The following is a 13498-nucleotide window of genomic DNA, read 5'->3' as shown; positions in this document are numbered from 1 at the left end:
AAATTCCACAAAATGTCTGTCCCCAACTCTTAACTGCACATTATTCAGTCCTTGTCTTGTAGTTTATGGAATTTGCCAGGCAGAACTGAGCTGGTGTAGTTCGTGCTTAAACATTGACCACATCCAAACAGTACTGTTCTGGCTGTAATGCTCTTAAGGAGCTTTCCTTGGATTCCAAGCTCCACAGAATCCAGCTGGAGACAAAGGCTCTTTAAAAAAAAAATTTCCTAACCACCTACCAAATGCAAGACAAGCTGTTTTCCAACTGTGGCCAAGTCCAGGGATTGATCTCCCACCAGCGATGGATGGACGTGATTAAAAAGATCTTCGGTCTTGGTGAAGAGTGATGAGCAGGTACTGTCCTCCCTGGTAGTGAACCTTTATTACCACTTCTGCAGTTCTGACAAACCGGTAGGTGTTCAGTGATGTAGAGGACACCATGATTCATTGCAGGAAGCTGGGTATAGCAGCAATTTCCAGTTTTGATCACCACCTGGAAAAGATTATTAACAAATTGAGACCATTATTTATTATGTGCTTTCAGGGTACAGGGCACACAATAAAGTAGGCTGAAGTCAACAAAATCTTGGCTGACAAATCAGTTGAAATTCTTTGAGGAAATAACAGACTGGACAGATTAAGGATAGTCAGTGGATGCTGTTTAATGGGATTTTCAGAAAGCCTTTGAGAAGGTGCCACGCATGAGGCTCCTAAACAAGATAAGAGCACATGGTTTTACAGGAAAGATACAAGCATGGATAGAAGATTGGCTGATTGAGAGAAGGGAAACAAACATAAAGAGTTAGAATAAACATAGTCCTGTCTGGTTGGCTGCCTGCCAGTGTTTTCTCTGCTACATTTCATGTTATTGATGATCTGGACAAAGGGAATTGATGGCTTTGTGGCCGTGTTTACTTATGGTACAAATAATGGTGAAGGGGAAAGTAATATTAAAGATGCAGGGAGTTCACAGAAGAACTTGGACAATGGGCACAGAAGTGGCAGGTGGAATATAGGGAAGGGTATAGTCATGCACTTTGGTAGAAGGAAGAAAGACATAGACTGTTTTCTAAGTGGAGCATCCCAACATAAGTATTCTGTATTTTGATTTATGAAGGCCAATGTTCCAAAAGCTCTCTTTACACCCCTTTCTGCCTGTCATGCACTTTCTAGGATTTATGGATCTGTATTCCCAGGTCCCTCTTTTCTACCGTACTCCTCAGTGCCCTACCACTCTCCTTGGATCGTCCTTCCAAGGTGCAACAGCTCACACTTGTCTGCATTAAGCTCTCTCTGCAATTTTTCAGATCATTTTTTCCAGTGGTCCAGATCCTGCTGCAAGCTTTGATACCCTTCTTTAATGTCCACTTGGTAACGTAATCTTGGTATCATCTGCAAGTTTGCTGATCCAATTTACCACATTATCATCCAGTCCATTGATTAGTTGACAGACAACAACAGACACAGTCCTGATCCCCGTGGCACACCATTTGTCATAGGTTTCCACTTAGAGAGGCAACCATCTGCTTTCTCCAGTAAAACCAATATCTAATCCAATTTACTACCTAATCATGAATGCCAAGCGACTCAACTTTCTTGACCAACTTCCCATGTGGGACTTTGTCAAAGGCCTAGCTAAAGTCCATGTAGACAACTTTCAGTTCCTTCTTCAACTTTTCTGATAACTTCATAAGCTTGGTTGGACACGACCTATAACACACAAAGCCATGTTGACTATCCCTAATCAGTCCCTGTCTGTCCAAATACTTATGTAACCAATTCCTTAGAATAACCACTACTGACATGAGGCTCACTGGCCTATAACTCCCTGGTTTGCTCTTTGAGCATTTCTTAAACAATGGAACAACATTAGCTATGCTACAATCCTCCAACACATCAGCTGTTGCTAAGGATCTTTTACATACCTCTGTTAGGGCCTCTGTGTTTGCTGCACTAGCTTCCTATGGGTACAAGGGAACACCTTGTCATGGGTCCTGGGAATTTATGCACCATAATTTGCCTCAAGACATCAAGAGCTTCCTCTGTAATCCGTATATGGCCCATGACTTCGCTGCTGTTTTGCTTCACTTCTAAAGACTCTGTGTCTGTCTCTCAAGTAAATACATGTTTACAAACAAAAATTCTGTTTAAGCTCTTCCCTTCAGCTCAATGCATAGGTGACTACCCTGAGCATCAATTTTGTCCCTTAGTATCCTTTTGCTCTTCATATATCTGTAGAAGCTCTCCTTCACCTTGTCTGCTAGAACAACTTCATTCCTTCTTTTAACCCTCCTGATTTGCTACTTAAGGGTTCTCTTGCATTTTATACTCCTCAAGTACTTCACTGTTTCATTGCTACCTGGACCTGCTATGCACCAGGAGGTGTAGTCTTATTCTTAACCAGGGCCTCAATGTCTCTCAAAAACCAATGTTCCATCAGCCTTGCCTTTTATTCTGACATGAACATACGCACTTTGAATTCTTAAAATCTCACTTTTGAAGGCTTCCCACTTACCAAGCACACCTTTGCCAGAATACAGCCTGTCCCAATCCACACTTGCCAAATCATCTCTGATATCTTCAAATAAGAATCTCAATCCCAGGACCAGATCTATCCTTCTCTATTATTATTCTGAAACTAATGGCATTATGATCACCAAATGCAAAGTGTTCCCTGACACACACTTCAGTCTCATTCTGTCCTGTCTCATTCCCTAATAGAAGACCGTGTATCGGAGTTCCAGGTACTGGTTAAGGAAACTTTCCTGAACACATTTGACAAACTCTATTCCATCTAGTCCTTTTACAGTATGTGAGAACCAGTTTGTAAACAGTGGAAAGTTAAAATAACCTCCTATCTTATGATTCTTGCAACTCTCTCTCTAAAAAAACCTTCTCTCTAAAAATTTGCTCCTCTAAATCCTGGTGGTTATTGGGTGATCAGTAATATAATCCGATTAACATGGTTATCCCTTTCTTATTCCTCAGTTCCACCCATATAGCCTCAGTAGACAGGCTCTCCAGTCTGTCCCTGTCTGAGCACTGTGGTGACATTTTCCCTGGCTAGTAGTGCCATCCCTCTCCCTTTAATCCTTCCCCCTCTATCATGTATATAGGTTTAACAACATCTTTTCTCATGACCACTCCACTATCTGCTCAGATACTCTCGTTTACATCCTGCTGCAACTCTAGTTTAATCCCTGCAATGCAACACTAGTAAACCTTCCCGCAAGGATATTAGTCCCTCTCCAGTTCAGGTGCAAACTGTCCTGTCTGTACAGGTCCCTGGAAGAGACCCCAATGATCCAAATATCTTCTTCCTGCACCATTTCCTTAGCCATGCATTTAAACTGTATTACCTTCTTATTTCAGGCCTCACTAGCACCTGGTAGCAATCCTGAGATCACTACTCTGGAGGTCCTGTCCTTTAACTTATCATCTAACTCCCTGAACTCACTTTTCAGGGCTTCATCACATTTTCTACTGATGCTGTTGGTACTGTCATAGTCCATGACCTCTGGCTGCTCACCTTCTCAGTTAAAAAATGCTATTGACTCAATCCGAGATGTCCCTGACATCTCGTACCCTAGCGGCAGCATACAATATAGGAATCTTGTTCTCATCTACAGAACCTCCTGCCTGTTCCCCTGTCCATTGTATCATCTTTTACTGCAGCTTACCTCCTCTCCCCACCACCCTTCCCTTCTGAGCCACAGAAACAGTTTCAGTGCCACAACCCTGACTGCTGTGGATTTCCTCTGGTGGGTCATTCCCCCCTCAATAGAATCCAAAGCAGTATACCAGCTCTGAAGGGGAATGGCCACGGGTGATCTGCACTGGCTGGCGTTCCCCCCCCCCCCTTCCCCCCTCCTGAGAGTCACCCAGTTACCTGCATCCTGCACCTTTGGTGTAACCACCTCCCTGTACTTCCTGTTAATCAACTCGTCAGCCCCCCGGATGATCTGGAGTTCATCTCCAATTCCTGTAAAAAGCTGCAGCTGGGAACATTTCTTACAGGGTCACTGGGGTCTCTCTGCCTTCCCACATCCTGCAAGGGGAGCATTCCACAATCCTGTCTGCCATTCCCACTGTTCCAAATGTCCCCACTCGTTTCCTTTCCAACCTCGCTCCCACTGCACGCAATCTGACCGCTTCTAGTGATCTATGGAGCGGTGAATTTCCTGACTGCCCCTCACTCACTTCTTCTCAAATCTCTTTTCAGGATGTGGTTCATCTGGTCAGTGGTGTCTCCAGGGAGATGATCAGTCAGGGAACAATGAAGTGCTGCCCTGCACTTCTTTGCAGAAGTGTCATAGGTTGGTTCAACATCTCACCTGAAAAGTGGAGGATCCAACATGGCAGCATGCTCTGGAATGTCATCTTACATTGTGTATTTCAGTCTCTAGAGTGGGATGAGCTCACAACCAGTGGTATCACGATGGTAGAGCTCAACATGCAGGACCGCGGCTGGTCTTGCTGCTTCATACATGAATCACGAGATCAAATTGAGGGAGTTGGATCAAATATATTGTTTTCTTAAGCATTCCAGTTAATTTAAATAATTAATTATGGGTTACATGTAAAACTACATTGATTGCATACATCATCACGCAGTCACGTGATACGTGCGCACCTCACTTAAAGTAAACTCAAACTGCATCCACATTCTTCGGACACCCGCGTTTCTTTGAACGTTTAATGTTTTGAAGTTATGAAATGAGGTATTTTTAAAACAAACCTGAGACCTGTTCAAAGTGGAGTGAGGCGATCAAAATAAAATCAAATGCAAAGTCCAAAGTAGAGAAGCACATGTTCTTTGGGAGGGAAGACAAGATTGAGTATTTTTTAAAGCCAGGAAATGGAAAAATTCAGAGTTCATAAAGAGTGAGTACCAGGTGATAATAATCATTTTTAAAAAGTCAGAACTGGCTGGCTACATCAGAAAGATTGATGAGTTTGATTGCACAATGGCTCAGGTATACTGAATTATAGGAACAGTATTTTGAAGCGCATGAAATAGTAAATGAGAAACGAGTACTTATGTTGCTTAAAGGTAAACAGTTTACTTTGAAGTATGATTCCTCTAACCAAGCCTGCAGAAATGAGCATTCCTGATATTGTCAAAGTGATGCCGGAACACTTAGAACTGAAGCCAGTGGTGATTGCAAAACGCTTTATGTTTCACAAGTGGAATCAAAAGCGGTACATCAAAAATCGCAGACAGAGATGCAATTGACTTGCAGTCAGGAATGAAAGTGAGCATGAATAAAAATGCATCGTCTAAGCAGAACCGACCTGGCCGAACAATTGTGTTACTGTGTCCTGTGTGGGTGTGCCCTGTTCTGATTGTCGAAAGTCGCTTCCATTGTGATTGGTTAGTTTAGAAGCTTCAGCTGCTTTTCCCAATGGATTGATCCTGGTGTCCAGTTGCAAATACCCTGGGTATATAAAACAGCACGTGGAAGGGACTTTCTCTCTTCTTCCTTTGTTTCAGACAAGAATGCACATGATAGTCGGGAAGGTGTGCTCGACACTCATTTTTAAATAAGTATGTTGTTGAGGATTCAGCTTTGTACTGTCTGTAACTTGGGGAACATGAAGGTTTGGTCGAATTTTTACTGTTTGTAAGTAAATGATTAATATACCTATTTGAACTCAGAGCATTTTCTGTCTCACTTGCCAGACCCGCAAACCAGATTCAACATTACATGCTGTGTGGCAGGGGCTCACATACACTGAACAAATGCAGATATAAATGTGAGATTAGCCAAAAATGCAACAAATTAGGATACTTACCAAGAGTATGTTGGGCAGACAAAAATAAACGGACTGCACAGGGAAGAGAAAAAGATGAAAATTCAAGTTTAGCCTCAAAAAGAGGACAAATTTGCATGCTGTTGAAATCAGTTTGCTAAGGACATTCAATTAAAGTTTATCGGAAGTAAATCAGACTTCGAAGTAAAGGGAGCTTTATTCACAATATTGCGGGGAGTGTAATCTCTAACTCCAAACAATAGAGAACACAGTTCCTTTTATGAAGTACAAAGCAAAGGCTATTCCATTAACCTTGTGAATTAGAAAAGTAAAGCTAGGTTCACATGCAGTTCTCATGTGATAAACTATACCCATAGCCACAGCCAAAAATTAAACATTCAGTCCTGTGTACAACTTTGTATTAACTGACAGTTTTTTCTCATACCCCCGAGTCTTAATTCTTAGAAGATAAGCAACTGCAAGTATTTATTCTAAGAATTGACTCTGCTGAAAGCCAAGGCCATATCTATAGCAAATTAAGCTGCAAACTGGTTTCCGCACTCAAAAACCCAATATTAACCCTTTATCTATCAAAATCTTTGACTTACAATATCTTCCTCCACAGTGACAGATCTGATAATGATGAGAGTCACACAAGATTGTGTAGCCTTGGAATTAATAGTGTGAAATTAACACCGGACAAGCAATGTGGCTTATGCCAGAAGAGATTGGCAATTTAACTAAAATGGAATTTATGCACTGGTTCAGCTATTGCAGTCATTCCACAACCTTAGTTTTACCAGCCTTTCAGAGATACTAAACTGAAGCCTGAAGAAATCCAGCTAAGAACTTATACCAGAGAAAAGATAATCCTGTGGGAATGACTTTCATAACAGTGAAATACAACAAACAAGCCCCATTGAGTTTGCATGTGGTAAAAACAGACGGACCAGCATTGTGGGGACATGATTGGCTGGGACAACTACAACTACAAGTTGACTGGCGATCTACCAATTGCATGCCACGTCCCCTGCAATGAAACTAACTGAAAGCAAATTAGGGAAGGTGCTGGATAATAGCACAGCTGTCTCCACGCTTCAATATTTACGCTGGAGAAAGACAAAGAGCCTATAGAACTGAGTAATCATGACATGGGCCAAATCTGGGCTATGGAAGAGGAGGTGCTGGCTGTCTTGGGGTGAATTAGGGAGGATAAATCCCTAGTATCTGACAACAATGTCCCCTCAGACTCTAGTGGGGAAATTTCAGGGGTCCTTGCAGAGATATCTAAAATGCCTTTAAGTCACGGGTGAGATGCCAAAGGACTGGATGATAGCGAATGCTGTTGTTCAAGAAAACCTTTAAGAGTGTCTGGGAAATTATATGGCAATGATACTTACTTCAGTCGTGGATGAATTACTGGCTGGTTTCTAAGGACAGGATGCATAAGCATTTGGATAGACTGGGTTATCCAAGACTAAGTTTAGTCACATGGTCTTTGTTTGTGGTGGATCATGTCTAACCAATCTTATACATATTTTCAGGAAGGTTATCAAGAAGGCTAGTGAAGGAAATAGGGCGGACATTCTCTACACGGCTTTAGCAAGGCCTTTCACAAAGTACTGCTTGGGAGATGGTGGAGAAGCTTGAGGTCCTGGCGCTGAGCATGAAGTAGCAATTGAATCCACCATTGTCTTAGTAGGAGAAATCAATGAAAATAAATGGTTGTCTCTCTGACTGGAGGCCAGTTGCTAGTGATATGCTGTAGGGATCAATCCTGGATCCGTTGCTGACTATCTATAACATTGGTTATCATCTATATTAATGATTAAGATAATAATGTGGTAAACAGGATCAACAATGGTCACCATAGGGAATCATATCAGGGCACAAGCAAGAACTGCCCTGCACTTCTCTACGTGAGATCTTCTACGTCCTCCTGAGTGAGTTCCTCAGGCCGTGGTTTAACATCTCACCTGTGCAGGATCCAACATTGCAATGTGCTGTAGTGACATTGTTGTACCTTGGTCACTGGAGCGGGATGCGTTCACAGCCACTGGACTCATGAGGCTACCGCTCAACGCGTTGTGCCAGGGTTGGCCTTCCAGCTGTCTACATGAAGGGAATTTGAACCAGGGAGCCTATACCCATCATCTAAATCAGATGAGGCCGAATTTCAAATTCAGATGTTCCCATCATCCAGAACAAACTAAAATGGATAGTAATGGAGCTGGTGTAACCCTGAGTGGAAACAGAGAACCTTCATTTATTCCCCGATCCCAGCACCAGCAGTGGGAATACCAGAGGTTTTGCCCACTCTAATTGGTGATGCACTTCGGTTTGCCTTTTGGGAGCTGACACAGGCCCAGTGGGTTGAATGGCCTCCATCTGTTATCATGGTAAGCAATTCATCCTGAATCCCATTACTCCTCGTTTGGTTCACCAAGTCTATAAAGTGATTGATGTCCCTTATGGATATTGTTTCAATCACCTCTTAATTCCTTAATGTATAGTTCTCCTTCCATTGCAATCTGAACTCTGTATTTCAGAATCTTCTGCTCCCTGCTATCTCTCAGCTTCTTTCTGAGTTACAATTCTTCCTCCCTGCTGCCTTTAGCTTCACCGTTAACATTACTGCTCCCTTGTCTCCTTGTCCATTTTTCTGATCTCTTCTCAAAGTTAAACATCTTGCTGCATTCAATCCCCTACAGAGCACAAAAAGATGGCCTTTAACGTCGTTTCCCTGACTGTGAGAGTCCTGGCCTGGGCCGCCACGCATTGGGAGCAGAGGTCGGAGATTTGCTCGGACTTGGAGGAATTCATGTTTACCGTGAAGATGGTGTCCCAGGATCCCGCCAGAGCAAACAGAGCCTCAGATCATCTGATGAAGTTGTGTCAGGGTAGTCGGTCAGCAGCCAACTGTGCTGGTGAATTTCAGACTTTGGCCAAGGAGGCTGGAACAGGGAGACTGACATGGGGACTGAAATCTCATACGAATAAATGAATGACTGATGTTAGTTCTTCTGGCTCACAGCTCCAGAGACATGGGTTCAATCCTGACCCAAGATACTGCTGTGTGGGTTTGCTCTATCCCCTGGTGACTCTGGTTTACTCCTGGTGTTCTGGTTTCCTCCCAGATCCCAGAGCTGTGCAGGCTGGGAGGTTGAAAGGACGAGATAGAGTGGATGTGGAGAGGATGTTTCCCGTGGGTGGGGTAACCAGAACTAAAGGGCACAGCCTCAAAATTGAGGGGCAACCTTTTAGAACGGAGGTAAGAAGGAATTTATTTTTAGTCAGAGGATAGTGAATCTGTGGAATGCTCTGCCACAGGCTGTAGTGGAGTCCAAGTTCCTGGGTATACTTAAAGCCAAAGTTGATTGTTTCCTGATTGGTCAGGGCATCAAAGGATGTAGCAAGAAGGCAGATGTATGGGGTTGAGTGGGATCAGGCACCAGCCATGATGGAATGACAGTGGACACCCGATGGGCTGAATGGCCTAATTCTGCTCCTATGTCTTATGGTCTTAGCTGGTTCCTGTAAATCAGCTCATGTGGAAGAGGGTGGAAGGAGAACTGGGGAGAATTGATGGACATTGAGAGAGAGTAAAATACCGTGGATTGGGTGTATTGGAGTTCTTTAGACAGCTCAAAGTTTCCCAGTGGGTCCATTGGTTTCATTCACTTTTGTACGAAAATATTAGGAAATACGTGGGACAAGGTTTGGAAATATCGCAAGAATGATCCCAAGAATGAAAAAGTTGACATATTAGAAATGTTCGATGGTTCTGGGTCTGTATTCACTGGAGTTCAGTAGAATGAGGAAGGATCTCATTGAAACCTATCGAAAATTGAATGGCCTAAATAGAGTGTGCCTGCAAAGGATGTCTCTTATAGTGAGAGATAATGCCTGATAATGTTCCTTGAGAACAATTACAAGGAGAATTTCTTTTGCCAAAAGGTGGTAAATCTGTGAAATTCATTCCCATGTACAGCTGTGGAGGCCATGTTATTTTGTTATAATGAAATGGGAAGTTGATAGGTTCTTGATTAGTAAGAGTGCCAAAGGCTACAGGGAGAAGGCAGGAGAACGGGATTGAGAGGGATAACAAATCAATCATGGAATAGCGGAGCCGGCCCAATGAGCTGAATGGTCCAACTCTGTTTCTATGTCTTATGGACATCCGTTTTGTCTCTGATGCAGTTTGATCAACCTGATTCACCTCGGCAAGAAGGACCGCTTACTGAATGCTGAAGCTCTGAACTACAACACCGGCTGTTTATCTACATGTGCTGACAAAGGGGTATTGCTGATCATGCTTGAACAAGTGAAATTTCTGCTGCTCAGTTCGAAATCTCTGCTCATGGCTCGGTGTGAGTCTGAGGCACTCAATTACATCAACATCATTAAAGAGCAAGATTTGAAAATTAAACCAACCCCATTGATTAAAGACTGATTATTGAAGTTACAGTTCAGGTCAGTAGATGACAAAATCAATCATTTCAATGCCATGTGTCCATGCTGGGCACAGGGCAGATCCCCAGAAAATACTGCTGGTAGGATCCAATAATTACTCCATTCAGCCTTTCGTTTATGATGGCAGAATATAGCATTAGTGGTAAGACTCTTGGCAGTGTGGGGGATCGGGGGGATCTTGGGGTCTGAGTCCATAGGACACTCAAAGTTGCCACGCGGGTTGACTCTATGGTTAAGAAAGCATATGGTGCATTGGCCTTCATCAATCGTGGGATTGAGTTTAAGAGCCGAGAGGTAATGTTGCAGCTATATAGGACCCCGGTCAGATACCACTTGGAGTACTGTGCTCGATTCTGATCGCCTCACTGCAGGAAGGACATGGAAACCATCAAGAGGGAGCAGAGGAGATTTACAAGGATGTTGCCTGGATTGGGGAGCATGTCTTATGAGAATAGGTTGAGTGAACTTGACCTTTTCTCCTTGGAGCAACGGAGGATGAGAGGTGACCTGATAGAGATGTACAAGATAATGAGAGGCATTGATCGTGTGGACAGTCAGAGGCTTTTTTCCAGGGCTGAAATGGCTAGTGCGAGAGGGCATAGCTTTAAGGTGCTTGGAAGCAGATACAGAGGAGATGTCAAGGGTAAGTTTTTTATGCAGAGGGTGGTGAATGCGTGGAATGGGCTGCCAGCAGCGGTGGTGGGGGTGGAAACGATAGGGTCTTTTAAGAGACTCCTGGATGGATACATGGAGCTCAGAAAAATAGAGGGCTATGGGTAAGCCAAGGTAGTTCTAAGGTAAGGTCATGTTCACAGCTTTGTGGGCCGAAGGGCCTGTATTGTGTTGTAGGATTTCTATATTTCTATGTTTTAAACAGGAGGTACAGATCGAACTGGTGACAGATAACGTCCTGATTCTGTAACATCTCAAAAGTGTTAATTGCTTTAACAAAAATGTTAAAGTATTCATCAGTATCAGGGATGGAATCAAAGTCTCCGCTCCTTCCTAACCTTGCTTGCCTGTGTGCTCCATACTGCTTAAGCAAAGCAAATAACAAAAATAAGTGCATGAAACAGTTCCTCGTGTTTTTTTCTGAAATTATTGTTTGCACCCATTAGAACAGCAGCATGACCAGCCAGCATTTGTTTACATTGCAACCAGAACCTCCTCTCTACAGTGGTCATTAGATCAAACCCATTTATTTCTAGTTGGAGCATTAAATACCTTGTCTTGTTCTGAATGTTGCTTGCAAGTCAAACGAAGGGCCTTTAAATGGTGCCCCATGGCAAATGAGGCATTAATACTATCATAGTGAATTGCAGATAACGATAATCGAGTGAGACCCATTGAGCAAAGGGAGGCCAAGCAAAGAAAGAGATAACACTGAGAGTCCTGGTGAACAATGAGGCAGAGGGCGCAGTGGAGAAAGGGTTAATGCCAGCTGGTGAACCAGTAGAGTCATTGAGCCCAGGGGATCTCCTCCCAGAGTCTTCGCAGTTGAAGGGCCCGGGCAGCTGCTGCTCTCCTTCAGCAGCCCCTGGACATCATGCTTACACCATGGAGATTCTGCTCATCATGGACATCACTTGTGGTATTAGCTGCACTATTACACGGTACCTTCACAGACAGTGTCTTTTTGATGCACAGCACCACACCCCCTTCGCCTCGAGGTGGAAATTACCCACATTATTTTAAACATAACGACTTTAGTAGTTCTAGTCATTGCTGACAAGGCCAGCACTTATTAACGCTCCTAATTTCCCTTGAGAAAATGGTGGTGAGACACCTTCTCAAAGCCTGCTTTCCTTCTTATGGAAATGCCTCCATGGTGCTGCTGGATGGGAGGTTCTGCAATTGAGACCCGTGATGATGACGAAGGGTTAGCAATGTAGTCCCATGTTAAGATGGTGTGAACACGAGCTGGCTGTCTTTGTTCTGTTTGGTAGTAGAGTCATGGTTCATGCCGGCTGCTACCAGGATATTTTTGCAGCAACATCTAGGAGCTTCATCTTCATCCTCGACGACTCCAGAACACCTCTGGAGGATAGGCAACACTGCATTTTCATACTCACGCAGCCTCCCCTCCACTTTGAATCTGGGGCAATGGCTTATCCATCACCAGTCCAATGTACTTACTAGTATCACAAACAAGAGAAAATCTGCAGACGCTGGAAATCCAAGCAACACACACAAAATGCTGGAGGAAATCAGCAGGCCAGACAGCGAGACACCAAAGAGTGAACAGTCAACGTTTTGGGCTGGACTGGAAAAAAAAGATGAGAAGTCAAAGAAAGAAGGTGGGGGGAGGGGAGGAAGAAGTACAAGGTGGCAGGTGAAACCAGGAGAGGGGGAGGGATGAAGTAAAGAGCTGGGAATTCAATTGGTGAAAGAGATAAAGGGCTGCAGAAGGGAGAATCTGATAGGAGAGGACAGAAGAACATGGAAGAAAGGAAAATGGGAGGAGCACCAGAGGGTGATGGGAAGGTAAGGAGATAAGGTGAGAGAGGAAAATGGGAATGGGGAATGGTGAAGGTGGGGGGAGTCATTACCGGAAGTTTGAGAAATCGATGTTCATGCCATCAGATTGGAGGCTACCCAGACGGAATATAAGGTGTTGCTCCTCCAACCTGAGTGTGGCCTCATTGTGGCAGCAGTGAACGCCATGGACTGACATGTCGGAATGGGCATGGGAAGTAGAATTGAAATGTGTGGCCACCGGGAGATCCTGCTTTTTCTGGCGGACGGAGTGTTGGTGCTTGGCAAAACGGTCTCCCAATCTACGTCGGGTCTCACCAATATACAGGAGGCCACACCGGGAGCACCGGATACAGTAGATAGCCCTAACAGACTCACAGGTGAAGTGTTGCCTCACTCTGAAGGACTGTTTGGGACCCTGAATGGTAGTGAGGGAGGTGGTGAAGAGGCAGGTGTAGCACTTGTTCCACTTGCGAGGATAAGTGCCAGGAGGGAGATTAGTGGGGGGAGGGGGGTGAATGGACAAGAGGTTCACATAGGGAGTGGAAAGCAGGGGGGGAAGGAAAGATGTGCTTAGTGGTGGGATCCTGTTGGAGATGGAGGAAGTCACATAGAATTATGTGCTGGATGCAAAGGCTTATGGGGTGGTAGGTGAGGACAAGAGGAACCCTATCTTTCATAAAAAGGGGTTTCCCTTCCTGCAAAGTCAATGCTGCTCTCACTGACATTGCCTCCATTTCATGCACATCTGCCCTCACCCCATCCTCCCACCACCCTACCAGGGATGGGGTTCCTC

This window comes from Hypanus sabinus, chromosome 18 (genome assembly GCF_030144855.1).
Source record: "Hypanus sabinus isolate sHypSab1 chromosome 18, sHypSab1.hap1, whole genome shotgun sequence".
Taxonomy (NCBI): domain Eukaryota; kingdom Metazoa; phylum Chordata; class Chondrichthyes; order Myliobatiformes; family Dasyatidae; genus Hypanus; species Hypanus sabinus.
This window is presented reverse-complemented; position numbering follows the sequence as displayed.